Source organism: Ornithorhynchus anatinus, chromosome 5, assembly GCF_004115215.2.
Source record: "Ornithorhynchus anatinus isolate Pmale09 chromosome 5, mOrnAna1.pri.v4, whole genome shotgun sequence".
Classification (NCBI taxonomy): Eukaryota; Metazoa; Chordata; class Mammalia; order Monotremata; family Ornithorhynchidae; genus Ornithorhynchus; species Ornithorhynchus anatinus.
The window spans coordinates 65,119,668-65,138,730 of record NC_041732.1 but is presented as its reverse complement, the minus strand read 5'-3'; the positions used below and the strand labels follow the sequence as shown (position 1 = coordinate 65,138,730).

Sequence of the window (19,063 nt, the reverse complement as noted above, 5' to 3'; positions counted from 1 at the left end):
TATGATGTGGCAGGGTGTCCACCGAATACTCCTTAGAGCATTAATCACCCAGTCATTTGTGACCTCCCAATGTGGGATGAAGTCCACCACAGTAACTTCAATAGTAGTATTCGCCCTGGCGATTGAGTATTCACTGTATTAATCGCTTGGGAAGTTCAGCAAAGAGTTGAGAGGCATTCCCGGCCCTCAAAGCGCTTATGTGTCAGCCCTGGTTTTGGATCACTTTGGGCCTCTCTGTTGTTTATTTCCATTGTGAGAAGCTGTGGGGCCTCGTGGAAAGAGCCGGGGAGTCAGAGGACCTGGGTTCCAATACCTGCTCTGGCACCTACCTGCTGTGTGACCTTGAGCAAGTCATTTGATGTCGCTATGCCTGTTTCCTCAGCTGTAAAATGGGGATTAATTCCTGTAATCCCTCTCCTTTAGACTGTGAGCCCCATGTGGAACAAGGGCTGCATCCAAAATGATTATCTTTTCTCTACTCCAGTGTTTAGCAGATGGTAAATGCTTGACAAATATCACAGTTATTTACTATTATCTGGAGTTAGAGATGGATTTTTTTATTTTTTTTTTTGGTCAGGTAGGGGACTCCACTGGCTGGGATCTTAGCTTCCACTTGATTTCACTGTTGGCCCTTTGGAGTGCACACTCTGGAAATATCAATCAGTGATATTTATTGAACCCTTACTCTGCACAGACCTCTGTACTAAGTGCTTGGGAGAGTACAGTATCACAGAGTTGATAGACACGATCCCTGGCCTGAAGGAGCTTATACTCTGGTCAGGAGCTTTTTAAAAATGAGAATGTAGGAGAAGGAAGTCATTTTTAGAGATCTTTGGAATAAAATTGGCCATTTGCTTTCTGATTTCAGATATAAAAAATCATTTTGATGTTTTAAAGGCTTGCTGCATTTCATTTCTCCTTGACAGCTAAAAGCTTTATTCTGGTAACTAGAGTTCTCTGAAGGTAGTAACTATGGATACATACCCAGCACCCCTCTGGGAGTTGATTCATTTTCTGTTTTGGTTAGAGCCTCACCTGAAAGAGACTGAAATACTCTGTGATTGGATAGTGAGGCTGTTTCTTAAAGCTCACCTGGTGCTGTCCTAAAACCAGCCTAAGAATGTAAAAATCAGTTTGCATACTGAAATGTGTTTCTTCCAATGCAGCTCGCTGACAAAAGACCAGGCCCTACAGAAAATATTTTGAGACATATTTTGCATTTAAGGAAATTGCATTTTTCTAAAGGAGTTTTTTTTTGGGTGGTATTTTTTGTTTTTTATGGTATTTGTGAAGCGCTTAATATGTACCAAGCATTGCTGGGGTAGATACAAGCAGATCGGGTTGGACACAGTCCATGTCCTACGTGATACACGGGTCTTAATTCTCATTTTACAGATGAGGGAACTGAGGCCCAGAGAAGTGAAGCGACTTACCCAGGGACCTATAGCAGACAAGTGATGAGGCTGGGATTAGAACTCAGGTCCTTCTGGGTTCAGATGAAGAACCCATGAAAAATCTCCCATGCCATATTTTATGTAATGAAGTTTGGTTTGAATAGGAGAGATGATTCATATGAGTCACAGTATAGTATTTGACAAACAAGAATCCATATATATGTCGAGACTAACTGTAATGCTTGGAAATTAACTATTATTATCACTGGTGCTCGTAAAGCATTTACTATGTGTCAAGTACTATTCTAAGCAATGTACACTAATCAGGTTGGATACAGTCCCTGACCCAGATGAGGCTCACAGTCCAAGTAATAACCTTTATTCGTTCAGTGTATACATGCTGTATGGGTACAATTCTCTCTGCCTTTCAAGGGGTGGTTTTGGGATGACTCTTTTCCAGTTTTGCAACCAGCACAAATATCAAGCAAGGGAGCAGGCCCAGTATAGTCCCTTCCAGGGCAACTTCCTGGACACCTGTATTGTGCAAAGCCAGCATACAGAGGGAGGAAAAGATGATACATTTCTTCTCCCTGTTTTCCTCTCTTGTGCTGGCAGTCACCTTTCCATTCTGCCCATGTTTTCTTTATATATTTATATACTTTATATAGTATTTCTTAAGTCCTTGCAATGAGCCAGACACTGTGCTGAACAGTGGGGTGGATACAAACAAATTATGTCGGACACAGTCCCTGTCCCACATGGGGCCCGCAGTCTTAATCCCCATTTTACAGCTGAGGTAACTGAGGCACAGAGACGTGAAGTGACTCACCCAAGATCACGCAGCAGATAATTGGCAGAGTTGGGATTAAAATCCAGGTCCTTCTGACTCCTAGACCTGTGTTCTATCCACTAGGCTACATTGCTTCTTTTCCATTTTTCTACTCTCTTCCCTGTGGGGTGAGGTGGTCATTATAATAATTGCTCAGTGCTTACTGTGTGCCAGGCACTATATTAAGCGCTGGGGTGGATACAAGCAAATTGGGTTGGACACAGTCCCTGTCCCACATGAGGCTCACAGTCTTAATCCCCATTTTACAGATGAGGGAACTGAGGCACAGAGAAGTGAAGCAACTTGCCCAAGGTCACACAGCAGACAGATGGCGGAAGTAGTGGCTACGTAGCCAGTGTGGTAAGGAGAGGGACTGTCCAGCACATGCCACTCGGCAACCAGTTCAGTGGTTTCTGGCGAGAGGATCAGCATAGGGAAGTCTTCTGTGGCTCCTGCCCTTTCAGTCTCCGTGGCCAGAAGTGGAGGACTAAGCCCACCGTGGGCGAGGACCAGAAAATGGGGAAGAGGGAGAACATGCTTTCAGAGCCTGGTCCAGGCCAGCTCTGAAAGGCCGTAGCCAGCGTAGCCGAGTAGAGAGCAACAGAGGGGATGGTGAAAAAGATGGGGTGAGGGGAGGAGGAGGGAGAGTGGGATCGATTTTTAGAGACAGACAAAATGCAGAAAGGTGGGAGGAGAAGAAAAGGCCAGTGAGAGGGTTCGATCGATTAATGGTACTTATCGAACACCCACTGTGTGCAGAGCACTCACTGTAGTAAGCGCCTGGGGGAGTGCAGAGCAACAGAGTTGGTAGACATGTTTCTTGCCCCCAAGGAGCTTACAGTCTAGAGAGGAGTTTACTGTTTGGGGGCGGGGGGGGGCCAAGTATAGAATAGTTTATGTGAATGGGTCTAATAGATCTGTGACTTGAACGGATTTTTTCAGGCCTTTCTGAGAAAATTTTTCCACTGATTTTCCTATTTCTTCCCCATCCTTACCCTGCTAGTTTTGAGGATGCACTTCTGTCAGAGTCCACCCCCCGGCCCCTGTGGTGGTTTGATCTCTGTGTGGCAAACGGTGTGCTGCTGTCGAGGTGGTGGTGGGAAGGACCCTACGCAGACTGCAACAGTCTAAGGTATTTTTTGAGCGCTTCCTGGGTGCGGAACACTGTAATAAGCGCTTGGGAGAGAAGACAGTACAACAGTAGACACATTCCCTCCCCACAACGAGCTTCCAGTCTAGACCGGGGCCCAGTAGCGTTTGGACCCAGCCTCTTCTTTATGTTACATGACACTCTTTGGAACATACGGCAAAAGCAGCAACCCTAGCTGTGATTGGCTCTTGTTCAGGCCGCAGAGAATGAGAAGTAGGCCCAGCTCAGAGTGCCCACAGCCTCTTCCTTTAGCAGTTATAGCGTTAATTAAGTGCTTACTGTGTGCAGAGCATTGTGCTAAATTCCGCGATAGAATACACAGGTGGGAATTAGACCCGGTCCCTGTCCCTCATGGGGCTCACGACCTAAGGGTGTCAACACGCTGGGAGCAGCGTGGCCTGGTGGGTGCAGCACGGGCCTGGGAGGCAGAAGGACCTGGATGCTAGTCTCGACTGCCACTCGTCTGCTGTGTGACCTTGGGCAAGTCACGTAACTTCCTTGTGCCTCAGGCACCTCGTCTGTAAAATGGGGTTTACAGAATAATAATAATGTTGGTATTTGTTAAGTGCTTACTACGTGCCAGGCACTGTTCTAAGAGCTGGGATAGATACAAGAACATAATCCATGTCCTACATGTGACTCTGTCTTAATCCCCATTTTACGGATGAGGTTACTGAGGCCCATAGAAGTGAAGTGACTTGCCCACAGTCACACAGCTGTGGCAGAGCTGGGATTTGAACCCATGACCTCTGACTCCCAAGCCCGGGCTCTTTCCACTGAGCCACGCTGCTTCTTACGGACTTCTTATGGACAGAACATGGACTTTGTCCAACCTGATTAACTTGTACCTACCCCAGCGCTTAGAACAGTACCCAGCACATAGTAAGCGCTCAGCAAATAGCATAAAAACAAAACACCACCACCACTACCCTCCACACTTCACTACATCCTGCACTTATTTTCAGGACACCTGGTCGTCCTAGCCCAGTTTTTGGCTGCCTCTAAAATAGTTTATATATCATTATATATCAGTAGATATATCATTGACCTTCAACTTAAAGGGTGATGCAAAGAGCAGTTGTTTTCTCTGTGAAAGTAGCTCTGCAGTCTTCTCCATCGGGGACTGCAGAGTCGAGCTGCTGACTTGCTATTTCTACCTGACCCACCATTCTCCAACTTCTTTGCCTTCCAGCCTTTGTGCTACCTTGGCCCAAAATGAGCCACCTTGTCTCTGTTGTGCACCAGATTGAGCTGTCTGCTTCCACTGTGTTAATCTATTTTTAAAACCTCAGAACAGTTCTAATTAAAATGCTTCATTTCATCTCCATCTCAATAGCAGGACTAAGGAACTTGTTCTTTTTTTGACTTTGCCACTTTCACTGTTTGTAACTCTACAAGTAGGGCCTAGTGGATAGAGCATGGACCTGAGAGTCAGAAGGACGTGGATTTTAATTCTGGCTCTGCCATATGTCTGCTGTATGACCTTGGGAAAGTCACTTCACTTCTCTGGGACTCAGTTCCCTTATCTGTAAATTGGGGATTAAGACTGTGTCCAACCCGATTAGCTCATATATACCCTTGTGCTTAGAACAGGGCCTGGCACAAAAATAAGCACTTAAATATCACAATTATTATTATCCTCTTTGTACCTCATTTCACTATTATTAAAGCCCAAAACTTACTTCACATTATGTGGATTCTCTGGCAACCACAAAATTTTATCATAAAGATTAAATGAAATTTAGAGAACATCGGTTATTCTGTGCTTTGTAAGCAGCCTGAAATGTTCAGTGACTGAGAAATTTAGAGAAACAGAAGGTGAATAATGGAGGAATATGCAAAAGCAAACTTAGGGTTTATTTTCAAATTTATTCCAGAAAATTGGACCGAATTGGATGAAAAAACCACAGGAATTCTACTGTAGTGATTTAAAAAAAAAAATAAAAGCCACATGATTCATCATTGTGTCTGGAATTTTTCATAGGTTGTTGAAGTTTGGATGGAGAACTGGGGAGAGCTTACATATTAAATACACATGATATTCTGAATTGCAAATAGAGTCCTCCTGCACTCTGTCTTTTAGTGAATATATTCCCCCTCCCCTTCAGATGGGACAGAGACAGTTTGGAAGCAGGGTTTTTATAAGTAATGGTAAATGGATTTGGGACAATAGTTTAAAGTAAAGACATTTTACTTATAGTTGAAGCCCTGTTGCATGAGGAGACAATGCTGAGAAAAAGAGTACTGACTGTAGTATTGTAGTGCAGGAATCTGAAATTTAACTCCCGATTGTAAGTTACATCAAACTGTCTTTCATTATCTCTTTTATTTGCAGTGTGGTGTTAGATTTGTTGAATAGAGAAGCACCGTGGCTCAGTGGAAAGAGCACGGGGTTGGGAGTCAGAGGTCATGAGTTCGAATCCCAGCTCTGCTACTTGTCAGCTGTGTGACTGTGGACAAGTCACTTAACTTCTCTGTGCCTCAGTTACCTCATCTGTAAAATGGGGTTTAACTGTGAGCCTCACGTGGGACAACCTGATTACCCTCTATCTACCCCAGCACTTAGAACAGCGCTTGGCACATACCGCTTAACAAATACCAACATTATTAATAAGACTTTGCACACGGTAAAATTGTTAAGAACACTGTGACTGCCCCAGAGGTGTGAGGTTTAGCCTTTAGCATAGTATTGTAAGGACTGGTGATTTCTTTCCCACTCCACAGCACCCTCACCCCCACCAAGTTCTGGAGCTCACTTCTGAATCTGAACCTGGCAGGAAAGGTCCTCTGAAATGGATTGTTAAACTTCACCATTGAAGCTGGTAACCCAAGACGTAGCTGCACATGTAAAATTTACGTGCTGAGATTATTTTTTTGGTGGTATTTGTTAAGCGCTTACTATATACCAGACACTATACCAAGCGCTGTGATAGGAACAAGCTAATCAGGTTGAATATAGTCCCTGTCCCTCATGGGGCTCACAGTCTTAAACCCCATTTTACAGTTGAGGGAACTGAGGCACGGAGAAGTTACTTGCCTGAGATAACACAGACAAGTGGTGGAGCCATGATTAGGACCCAGGTCTCTCTGACTCCCAGGCCTGCATTCTACCCGAAGGGCCACACTGAATTGCCATTCTGTTGTTTCCACGGAAAAAAGAACCCAGTAGAACAGTGCCATTGCTAATAGCCCACTCACCTGTCCAACGTTTCGTCTTCAGTAGTGACGATAGTTTGCTCAGAATAGTGAGAGTTGCCCTCTTTGCTAAGGAGGATGCATGTGTAACATGAAGCAGCATGGTCTAGTAGATAGAGCACGGGCCTTGGGAGTCGGAAGAACCTGGATTCTAGTCCTGACTCTGCCACTTGTCTGCTGTGTGTCCTTGGGCAAGTCATTTCACTTCTCTGGGCCTCAGTTACCTCCTTTGTAAAGTGAGGATTAAGGCTATGAGCCCCATGTGGGAAATGGACTGCGTCCAACATGATTAGGTTGTATCTATCCCACCACTTAAAACGATTCCTGGCAGACGATAAACACTTAATAAATACCATAAAAAAATAAATTTATTTTTTTATGGTATTTATTAAGCACCTGCTTTGTGCCAGACACTGTATTAAATGCTGGGATTGATACAACCTAATCTTGTTGGACGCCTTGCTCTAACCAATATGCCACATTGCTTCCTCTTTATATCTAACTTTCCTTCCAGCTGTTTTAATAACTGGAATAATAGCTGTTTAGAGAAGCAGGGTGACCTAGTAGAAAGAGCCCGGGCCTGGGAGTCAGAGGACCTGGGATCTAATCCCAGCTCCGTGACTTGTCTGCTGCGTAACCTTGGGCAAGTCAGTTCACTTCTTTGGACCTCAGTTCCCTCATCTGCAAAATGGGGATTAAATTCCTGTTCTCCCTCCTCCTTCAGACTGTGAGCCCCTTGTGGGACCTAATTATCTTCTCTCTACTCCAGCACTTAGTACAATGCTTGGCACATAGTAAGCGCTTAACAAATAGCACGATTATCGTTTATTTCTTTTACAGTTCTCGCAGAGCTTTTTGTATCATTTGACTTTCCAGACATTTTTCTGCCCAGCCCCTCTCCCTCATTATTTTACTATGTTTTGGACTCCAGCTGGAGGCTGCAGTAGAATGGAATATGACTGCACTTTAGCATCATAGCACAATTTTCCCCTCCTGCAATGCAGGTTGCAGAGAGAAACCTGACTAGATTTGGGCACTTTTTTTCATTTCACTTGTTTTGAGAGCAAGCGGCAGATCAAAGTAGCGCTGCTCTCCTGGTGTACAGAAGAGGTGTCCCGTGGATAACAGCGAGAATGAAATTGGCTCCTTTGCACCAGGTAGATACACTGCAGACTGATCGTGTCACATCAGTTACATATTTTAGTTAACCTGAGCCCTTGAAAGATCACATCGCAAAAATAATTGCTATTAGAGTTCCTTAACCATCCATTAAATGTGTATTGTGCAACTTGTATAATACGTGTTATCGTGTGTCTGGCTGTTTTTTTTTTTTTACCTTGTTCAGAAATAAGTTTCTTTCCTGAATAATTTCTTTCCCAATACGAGGTTGCTTTAAGCGTAGTGTAGTGACCTGTAGTAAAGGAAAACTGAAAGTTTCAGGAACGTAAAGTGAGCTGTCCCAACCTGCCTACCTTGTTAGGCTCCTTGGAATTTTCCTCATGAAGTGCAGAAGCTGATTTCTCAAGTGTATTTGGTCTTCTTTTGTTCTAGGAAAAAAATCATCTTTTTAAGGTGCAATTTTCGGTGTCCAAATTTTATGATTACAAAACGAAAGCAGAGGTTTTTCTATCCGAACGTTTTTTTAGGAGGGGGCAGAACTAGTCAAGAAAAGCAGTTTTCACAACTGGTTTTTAATGTATGGGACAGAGGAAACCTGCCATTCGGTTAATTGTGCTCTCATGTTTTACATTTCTGAGGAGTTTTTCCTCCTCCTCCTCCACACACTCCTTCCCAAATTCTCAAAAGGAGAGAGTCTTAGTTTAAAATACACTTTTTGTTCCGGCTCAGATATTTTAAACAGAATATCCTAAATAATGGTGGGAAGAGAGAGAAAAGAAAGGCTGCATTGTAAAACTAAAATAGACTTTTAAAACTATTGTGAAATCCCAGGATTGCAAACTGTGCAATTGTAGTCAGTTTCTGAAATCATTGTTGCCATCTCACTCCAGGAATTGTTAAAATCTCCAATTTTGGACAAGGGTGCATTTTTGTAGGATGATGAATTCCACATTTGGAATTTTGGATACACATAAGAATAATAGAATAGCCTAGAAATGTGTTATTTATTATCATGTTTCTGACAATGACTTTGTAATAGGGGTGAAATGGATGTCCTTTATGACTGAAGTATCCATGCCAGAAGCTTTGATATTTTGATACATTCTTTCACTGTCTCACTTTACAGGGTATTTACCCGTAGGCCTCATTATCATATTTCCTTTATTTGATTCTTCGTGATGTTAATGTTAGAGTCTCTATGGGGGTAAAGTGATTTTAGTAGAGAATTTTTCAGAAGAAGGTCATTGGTTTGTCCCACATCCGCCAGGAGCACGTTTCACACGTAAAAGTGCCGTATCCAACGCTCTCCAGAGAATGCGGACAGCAGCCGTGGGCTACTCCTCCAAATTCAGGAGATTTGGATTCCAACCCCAGCTCTGCCACCTATCTACAGACTGTGTGATTTGGGCAAGTCAGTGAACCTCTCTAAGCCTGTTTCCTTATCTGCAGAATCGGGGTAAGATACCTGTACTCCCCTCCACTTAGAATGTGAGCCCGGAGTGGGGCAGGGACTGTGTCCCATTGGATGATCCGTATCTACCCCAGGGTTCAGCACAGTGTTAGATGCACAGGAAGTGCTTTATCAATTCCATTATTATTATTTTAGGGCCCATTGTGTGACAGTGTTTCTGGCTTTTCCACTTCCGGGCCCACCAGTCAGTGACTGTTGTAGGTATTGTGGGGAAGTGTCCAGCATACTGGGTATGTCTGGGCCGGTAGAGGTAGAGCCACTAGAACCTCCAGACAGTAGCCTTCCTTGCACTGGGCAAATGTCCAAGTCCATTGCATAACTTCTATAGGTGCCCAGGAAAATGCCTGCCTGGACTAAACCTGCCACGTTGACATGAGTCCAACCAAATCATTCTTTGCCCTATTGCTGAATTGGGGTGGGGAAAAAAGAAAGCATGAAACAAATATCTTCCTGAAGCATCAGGTCACGACAACACCATTGTGAAACAGGCAGATTCCGTGAAGTTTTTTTTACAAGATGATGTCCAGATCGCCCTGGGCCGACTTGAGCGGTTTGGTTTTTTTCTTGCAAAACTCACTGGCTCCTTTTCTTAACTCATTGATGTAGTTTAGCAGCAGCAGCATGATTTGAAATAAAATGGCTGAATATATTTCTATCCTGTCTGAAGACGCCTTTTTCTCTTGGGTGCCCAGGTAAACCTTGAAACTGAAAATCTTCTTCTACCTAATAGGGGTATTGATGGCTGATGGTTTTATTGATGGTTTTGTGAGGCAGCACGTGCCACAAAAATGAAGCCAAACTGGTTTGTTCAGCCATGTCTAGTACCCCAAAATTGAATTATAGCTTTTGTTTGAAGGTACATTTAATACAATGCAGAGTGTGCAGGGACTTAATTCCCGACCACATATTTTTGTCATTCTTTTCCCACCGTTCCATATCGCAGGTTCTCTTTCAGATCTCCCAGACCGCGGGCAGGCTTGGGACTATGCTTCTGTACCTTTACTGTGACCCTTTGATTCCTGTTTTCTTTTGGGGTTAGTGGTATTCCTGTGGGGTGAAGTGAAGATGGTGTTGAAAGGCTATAAGTAGCACCGCATAAACAGCTGGAACACCTGCACTTGATTTCCTCCTTTGGCGGCTTAGAACTGCTGCTGATTGCCTTTAACGATGTCATGTTGGAATCACTGGAGAATGAAGTTTTCTCTTCCTCTATAGCAGGCTTGTGCCACAGTTCATCATTTAGTACTGCTCAGTTGGGGCCTGACTACTAATTATTATATTGTACTCCCCCAAGCGCTCAGTACAGTGCCCTGCACACAGTAATAATAATAATAATTATGGTATTTGTTAAGCAGTTACTATGTGCAGAGCACTGTTCTAAGCGCTGCTGTTGATACAGGACAATCAGATTGTCCCACTTGGGGCTCACATTTTTTAATCCCCATTTTTGCAGATGAGGTAACTGAGGCAGAGAGAAGTTAAGTGACTAACCCAAGGTCACACAGCAGACAAGTGGCGGAGCTGGGATTAGAACCCACGACCTCTGACTCCCAAGCCCAGGCTCTTTCCACTAAGCCACGCTGCTTCTGTAAGGGCTCAAGAAATACGTCAGACTGACTCTTCACCTCTGTCTACTTAGCTAAAGTCTTTTCAGCGAAGGCGGCCATTTGTGAGCTTGAATTTTGCGTTTCGGGCTCTTAAGGTGCAAATCGAGACCATGCCTCGTTTCATACAGGCTTACCAAACAACTTTTAAGTAGCAATTATTTACAATAAATAACAGATCTGTCTTGGATTTGAGAATTATTAAGGTCTTGGAAAAGCATGCTCAGGCTCCGGTAACCTGAGGGCCTTCTTTTTACTGAACCTTGTTGTGCCCTAAACTCCCAAGCCAAATGAGGCGGAGATCTGGAACACAGATGGATCCAAAGTGAGCTACATCCCCAGTATTGTGGCAGCAGAGGGGCTAATTTTAGCTCATCTGCTGTTGGGAGTCAGCTGAGTGTTTTTGGAATATCCTCTTGGATCCCCTACTTGAGAAATGTTGCCTTAGAACTGACAGGTTTCCATCTCCACAGGCTAGAAATGGTTCCTGCCTTAACTGGTATGATTTCGGTAGACACCTCCTTAAGCTGCACAGTGGATTTTCCTTTGGTATCTGTATGAAACGGTTCAGAGGGGAAATCATAATGGGTCTTTGGTAGGTTTCCATTGGAGCATGATTTCCAAAATTTTTTATCATCATTAATGTTATTGTGACTTTTAAGCCTTTATTACCTGCCCGGTACTGTCCCAAAGTGCTGGTGTTGATACAAGATAATCAGGTTGGACACTGTCCCTGTCCCATATAGGGCTCCCTGTATAAGCAGGAGGGAAGAACAGATATTGAATCCCCATTTTACAGATGTAGAAGACTGGTATTAAGAAGTCAGGCAGATGGCAGAGCTAGAATTAGAACCCAGGTTCTCTGACTCCTAGGCCTGTGCTCTTTCCACTAGGCTATGCTGCTTCCCCGTCAACAAATTTTATCCATCATCTTGTCTGATAAATTTTTTATGACTGAGGTACAGTTTATTTTTAAATGTGAACAACTGAAATAAATTGGTCTCCAGCTTTGAAAAAAATGTCACTATCAACCAGTTGGGAAATTAGTAAGATTTATTGAGCACTTAATATGTGAAGCACTGAACTGGGAACTTGAGAGAATACGATAAGACACGGTCGCAGATCTTGAGAAGCCTGAGTGCTAATTTCCCACAATACCACCTCTGGGGGGGAGGAAAGGAGGGAGATTTTTGTTTGCTGCTAACCATACCCCTAGAAAAATATATCACTTAGCACTGGCATTTTTAAAGGTGCATCATTTCATTATGCTTCTATTCTTTAGTAACAGGATTATGAACTCTGTCAATCAATTGTATTTGTTGAACACTTATTAGGTGCAGAGCACCGTACTAAGCATTTGGGAGAGTACAGTCTAACAGAGTTGGTAGACGTGTTCCCTGCCCACAACAAGCTTACAGTGTGTTCTTATAATGCACAAGGGACTGACGTAGACTAACTCAGAAGCAGCGTGGCTCAGTGGAAAGAGCACGGGCTTTGGAGTCAGGGCTCATGAGTTCGAATCCCAGCTCTGCCACTTGTCGGCTGTGTGACTGTGGGCAAGTCACTTAACTTCTCTGTGCCTCAGTTCCCTCATCTGTAAAATGGGGATTAAGACTGTGAGCCCCCGTGGGACAACCTGATTCCCCTATGTCTACCCCAGTGCTTAGAACAGTGCTCGGCACATAGCGCTTAACAAATACCAACATTATTATTATTATTATTTTGTGTTCTGTCAAATATGTAGATTGTATTCTACGATAGAGAATGATAGGAATAAATTTCCGTATGAAAATGAATTCATTCACTAGTAGTTATTCAGCGCTTACTATGTGCAGAGCAATGCATCTGATTCAGGGGACACAGACTACTCGACTGAAACAACAATTTAACTTTTGTCTTGCTTTTTAATGGTGCGAATAGCAAAGCCTTGAATTCCCATAGGCTAGTGTCAGAGATGACAGTCGGAACTCTGACTTTTGTTGTGCTCTGCAATTGACTGATTGGTTTTGTTTTTAAAATGCACTGGTCGCAGTCTATCTTTCCTGCTGAATGCCAAATTCTTCACTTAGAGTCATTGATTTTGTTGGAGTGGCTCTGCTTGCCTCTCCATACTGTTTAGTTACTAAATGTGAACTGCAAAGTCCTTTGCAAAGTTACAACTTGTAATAATAATAATGATGGTTTTTGTTAATTCTGTATGAAAATGAATTCATTTAGTAGTATTTATTGAGCACTTACTATGTGCAGAGCAGTGAATCTGATTCAGGCGACACAGACTACTCGACTGAAACAACAATTTAACTTTTTTCTTGCTTTTTAGTGGTGCGAATAGCAAAGCCTTGAATTCCCATAGGCTAGTGTCAGAGATTACAGTCGGAACTCTGACTTTTGTTGTGCTCTGCAATTGACTGATTGGTTTTGCTTTTAAAATGCAGTGGTCGCAGTCTGTCTTTCCTGCTGAATGCCAAATTCTTCACTCTATCCTTAGTCATTGATTTTGTTGGGGTGTTTCTGCTTGCCTTTCCATACTGTTTAGGTCCTAAATGCGAACTGCAAAGTCCTTTGCAAAGTTACAACTTGTAATAATAATGATGATGGTTTTTATTAAGTACCTACTGTGTGCCAAGCACTGTTCTAAAGACTGGCGTAGATATAAGTTAATCAGGTTGGCCCACGTGGAGCTCACAGTCTTAATCCCCATTTTACAGATGAGGGAACTGAGGCACAAAGAAGTTAAATGACTTGCCCAAGGACACACAGACTGGTGGAGGAGTAGGGATTAGAACCTATGACCTCTGATTCCCAAGCCCGTGCTCTTGCCATTAAGTCTGCGAAGACTTCTCTGTGAACTTGTGAAGAAGCACATCAGGGAAGTCTCCAAGGAGTTGGAGGTCTGGTGCTTTAAATAATAATAATAATGGTATTTGTTAAGCGCTTACTATGTGCAGAGCACTGTTCTAAGCGCTGGGGTAGATACAGTGGAATCAGGTTGCCCCCCTTGGGGCTCACAGTTAATCCCCATTTTACATATGAGGTCACTGAGGCACAGAGAAGTTAAGTGATTTACCCACAGTCACACAGCCGATAAGTGGCAGAGCAGGGATACGTAGCCAACCAGCCCATTAAAACATCAACAGTTTTCTCCAAATTAGAAATCTTAATTTGTAATTGTGATCATCATCACAGTTATTAAGTCCTGCTGTGTGCAGAGTATTGAGTGCAGTAATTGGACTTCTGAAGTGAGCCGTTTTTTCATGATATGGCTGCTTTTGGCTAGGCAGATCTCGTCCTGAATTTACTCTCCAGTGTCTCTGAGTTATCCTCATCTATCTGAACAAAGTAGCGGATCCAACAAAGTCTGGCACTTATTTTGTAATTTGTTTTGTAGATGCTAGGTAGATTATGAAGGTGATTTAGGAAATATGGATTAATCTCCACCTCCATGCCGTCCGTCCTTTTGACAGAACTCTTTTTTTTTTTAAGTGCACACTATATGGGACATGATGAAAGAATCGGGGAACATCGTGCCCTAACACAGCAAGTCACTTCACTTCTCTGTGCCTCAATTACTTCATTTGTAAAATGGAGAATAAGACTATGAGCCCAATTTGGGACAGGGACTGTGCCCAACCCAATTACTTTCTAACTACTCGAGTGCTTAGTACAGTGTCTGGCACTTAGCAAGCAGTTAGCAAATGCCACAGATTATTATTATTATTGTGAAAATTGGCTCTGAGTTAGGAAATGTCTTGAAGCAGGTTTGCATTGTGTTTCTGATCAACAGTCACAACAAGCTTCAGAGGCAGAGGTAGGATGGACACTCCCTTGCCAGTACACTATTTTCAAAACATTTTCACTCTAGCCCCTTGTTTACCATTGAAACAATGTTTTTCTTTTGTGTGTGTTTTAATGGTATTTAAGTGCTTACTTCCTGCTGCAGACTGTACTGAGTGCTGGAGTAGATACAAGCTAATCAGGTTAGACACAATCCATGTCCCATGTGGGGCTCACAGTCTTAATCCCCATTTTACAGATGAGGTAACTGAGGCACAGAGAAGTGAGGTGACTTGATGATGGTATTTAAGTGCTTACTATGTGCCACGCACTCTTCTTAATTCCCATTTAACAGACAAGGTAAGTGAGGCACAGAAGTTAAGTGACGTACCCAAAGTCACACAGCAGACAAAGTGCCAGGGCTGGGATTAGAACCCATGTCCTCTGACTCCCAAGCCCTGTGCTCTTCCCACTAAGCCACGCTGCTTCTCTGACTTGCTCAACTTGCTTCTAACTTGCTTCTCTGACTTGCCCAAGGTCATATGTCAGACATGGGGTGGAGCCGGGAATTAGAACCCAGGTCCTCTGACCCCCAGTAGCTCTTTCCACTAGGGCACGCTGCCTTTCAAGACCTCACCTAGTTGTGATGTTACAGAAATGATGGAATCCCGGCTTATTCTTTCAAGTATATCTGTTTTTCTTCTTGTGCACGTGTGGAATTTGTACCGCATTGTCTGCCCCCTTAAATTGCAAGCTCTTTGAGGACGGGGACTGTTTTCTCCTCTTCCTGCATCTTCTCTAGGGTCTAGTCCAGTGCTTTGCCTGGTAGACCCTCAGGAATAAGTGCCGTGAAGCAGTTCGGTGGCAGCCTGTCCACTCCCGTGACCTCCGGAGACCACTCTGCTCTGTTGCAAACGCTATTCACCTCACCAGGTTCCTAAGCAATGCTGCCTACTGGCATTCATTCATTCAGTCACATTTATTAAGTGCTTATTGTGTGCAGAACACTGTACTAAGCACTTGGGAAAGTACAGTACAGCAATAAAGAGTGACAATCGCTGCCCACAGTGAGCTCACAGTCTAGAGGGGGTGAAACTCTGCAGTGGACCGGACTGGGAGAAGCGATGAAGGGATAGTTGGCGTACTGGGTCATGCAGCCTCCCCATCCAGAGAGGCAGTGTGGCCTAGTGGATAGAACCCAGGCCTGGGAGTCAGAAGCCCTGGGTCTAATCCTGGCCCTGCCACTTGTCGGCTGTGTGACCTTGGACAAATCACTTAACTTCTCTGTGCCTCAGTTATCTCATCTGTAAAATGGGGATTAAGACTGAGAGTCCCATGTAGGACACGGATTATGTTCATCATTCATTCATTCAGTCATTTATTGAGCTTTTACAATGTGCAGAACACTGTATTAAGGACTTGGGAAAGTACATCGTGGCCTTTGGTCTGAATATGGGCCCCAGAGAAAAAAACTGTCTCAATGACTCTTTCTCTGTGGAATCAGGGGCCATATCTTTATTAGTCCTCTGGCAGCTTGTCTTTTGATGATCTTGTAAGGACCCTAGTCATTTGTGGTGGTATTTCTGGAGTGTCTCTAGAGAAGCATCGGGAATGTTCTAGGAGTAGAGCGAATGGTATGTTTCAATTGAATGTACAGACTTTAAAGGAACAACTTGAATGACATAGAAGACAAACTGGAAAATTAGGCAGCTATAATTGCTTGTCTTTTGCACCTGAAGTTCAAGAAATAGAGAAGTTGTGGTTGTCATGCTGCAGTCAGAACTTTGTATTGAGAGGCAATAGCAGAGTTATTTTGAGTTTATCGCCGAATCAAGATTTGAGCACTTGACTTCATGGAGAGCACTGTACTAAGTGATTGGGAGAATTAATTACCCCATCTCAGTCTCAAGGAGCTTGCAATCTAGTAGAGATCTTGTAGGGACCATCTGTCCCATCCTCAGCCTTCCAAGAGAGAAAACAATAATAGTAGTAATAATAATAATGGTGTGTGTTAAAGGGTTTAGTAGGTGCCAAGCACTGACTAAGTGCTGGGGTAGAGACAAGATACTCAGGTCAGACGCAGTCCCTGAACCACATGGGGCTCACAGTCTAAGGGAAAGGGAGAACAGGTATTAGTTCCCTCATCTGTAAAATGGGGATCTGAGGCACAGAGAAGTTAAGCGGTTTGCCCATTGTCATGCAGCAGGCAAGTGGTTGATGTGGGTTTAGAACTCAGGTTCTCTGACTCCCAGACCCAGGCCCTTTCCACTAGGCGGTGGCATGGGTGGCGACAACTCAACCTTCTTTGATAGGCTCTTTGGATATTTTATGACTTTTTGTACCCTTCCTGTTCTCAGTCGAGAACTTTCCCGTATGTCCAATCCAAGTCTCTCCTTTTAATGATGATGTTTTTCTACGTGTTCCTAGGGACACAGAACCATGACTCCCCTCTCCTTGTAAACCTCTATTGCCCATCCATCCATCTCCTCATTAAACAGAAACTCCTAACCATCAGCTTTATGGTTCTCAAGCAGCTCTACTCCTACCTTACCTCTCTGAGCTACCGCAACCCATCTCGCACACTTCAATATTCTGATGCTGACCCCTAGCCTACGTCCTCCCTCCCTCTCCATAGCCAACAAGCCACCACTCTCTCCACCTTCAAAGTTGTACTAAAGTCACGTCTCCTCCAAGAGGCCTTCCATGACTGAGCCCTCACTTTTTTTATGGTATTTGTTAAATGCTTATACTGTGTCAAGCACTGTTCCTGGGGTACGTATCAGGTTGGATATAGTCCCTGATCCTCATGAAGTTCACAGTCCAAGTAGGGAGTAGGATTTCATCCCCATTTTACAGAGGAGGAAACTGAGGCACAGAAAATGTAAATGACTTATCCAAGGTCACACAGCAAGCAGTTGATTCATTCATTTAGCCGTATTGAGCGGGTTACTATGTGCAGAGCCCTGTATTAAGTGCTTGGAAGTACAATACAGCAATATAGAGACAATCCTTGCCCACAACAGGCTTACAGTCAACAGGGTGGGAGAGTTGGCGGAGGTGGGATTAGAACCCAGGTCCTCCAATTCCCAGGCACATGTTCTTTCCACTAGGCCATGCTACTCTCCGTATTTGTCCTTCCTTCTGTGTCGTCTATGCACTTGGGCTGAACCACTTAAGTACCTTGATTTTTCACAGCACTTATGTACATATCTATCTGTAATTACTTTCAGTGTCTGCCTCCCCCTCTAGTCTGTGAGCTCCTTGTGGACAGGGATCGTGTCTGCCAACTCTGTTGTTCTGTACTCTCCAGGTGCTTAGCGCAGTGCTCTGCACATTGTCAAGCTCTCAGTAAACCTCATTGACTGACAACAGTTCAGGACTTTCCCATAAAAAGCTTTCAGAGATTTTGACATAAAAAGCTTTTAGAGATTTCGACACTTAAGTAATTCCTTGAATGCCCCTTCTCTGAGTTAAATAGCCCTCCTGTTCTGACCAACAGCATTCTGAGCCTTTTTTTTTTTAAGGAAAAAAAAAGAAAAATCTACACCTAGTTCATCATTTCCAGGGTTTACCCTTAACTGTGTTGGGCTCATGGGGAGAAACATTAACTTCTCCAGACCACTAGGTGTACATCTCAGTGCAAATAGAGGAAAGAACAGGGATTTGGTAGTTAGAGGACCTGGGTTTCAGTCCCTGCTCCACCTCTTGCCTGCTAGGCGGCCCTGTGCAAGTGGCTTCACTTCTCTGTGCCTCTTACCTCATCTGTAAAATGGAGATAAAGTATATCCATTCTCCCTACCTTATGTACCCCAGTGTTTGTCAGAGCACTTATCACATAGTGTGTGTTTAATCAATGCCTTCATTGTTATTATTGTTGCCTTATGAAGATGCTCATATAATGCACAAAATGATCTCATTTTCTTTTTAATTATGGTGCTGGGGTAGGTACAAGATAATCAGGTTGGATCCAGTCCCTGTTTTGAGTGGGGTTCTCTGCCTAAATTGAGGGGAGTAGGATTTAATCCCCGTTTTACAGAGCAGGAAACTGAGCCCCAAGGTCACACAACAGGCAGTAGCAGAACTGGGATTAGAACTCAGGTCCTTTAACTCCCAAGCCTATGCTCTCTCCTCTGGACCCAGCTGGTTCCCTAGTCATCTGAAAAAGTAAATGCTCCTCCCAGGGGAGCTTTACTTGCAGCCAGGAGGTACATCACAGCACTCAGACAACTGGACCTAATATTTGGGAAGTAAGTCATATACCCGGGCCCCTAGGTCATGGGTCTGATGGACACTGGGCTGCGTATGAAGATAGATGAAACAGAGAAGGAAGGGCTTTAAAAAAGAAAAAAAACTATATCCACTGAAATGGCATGGTAGATCTCTAGTTCATAGAAACTCAGTACTGTCAGTTGAACCATTGCTAAGGCTTTAGAAAACGCCAGTATGTCTGGCATTTATTTTTATGGGCCAGTGAGTTTTAGTGTGTTGCATTTGCAGCACTGCTACTTACATAATTTTGTCCAGGTG

General features: G+C 43.7%; 1 protein-coding gene across 6 annotated transcripts in view; it reads left to right on the top strand.

Annotated features, from left to right (window-relative positions):
- Window positions 1–19,063, top strand: part of PRDM2 (PR/SET domain 2) — a 186,639-nt gene that overhangs the window by 66,056 nt on the left and 101,520 nt on the right. The window contains exon 1 of one of the 6 annotated variants that reach the window (XM_029064407.2): window positions 3,267–3,355. The exons of the other annotated variants lie outside the window; for them this stretch is intronic. The gene's annotated coding sequence lies outside the window, so the exon portion shown is untranslated. Of the gene's footprint in view, window positions 1–3,266; window positions 3,356–19,063 lie in introns of those variants that run through there. 6 annotated transcript variants of the gene reach the window in all.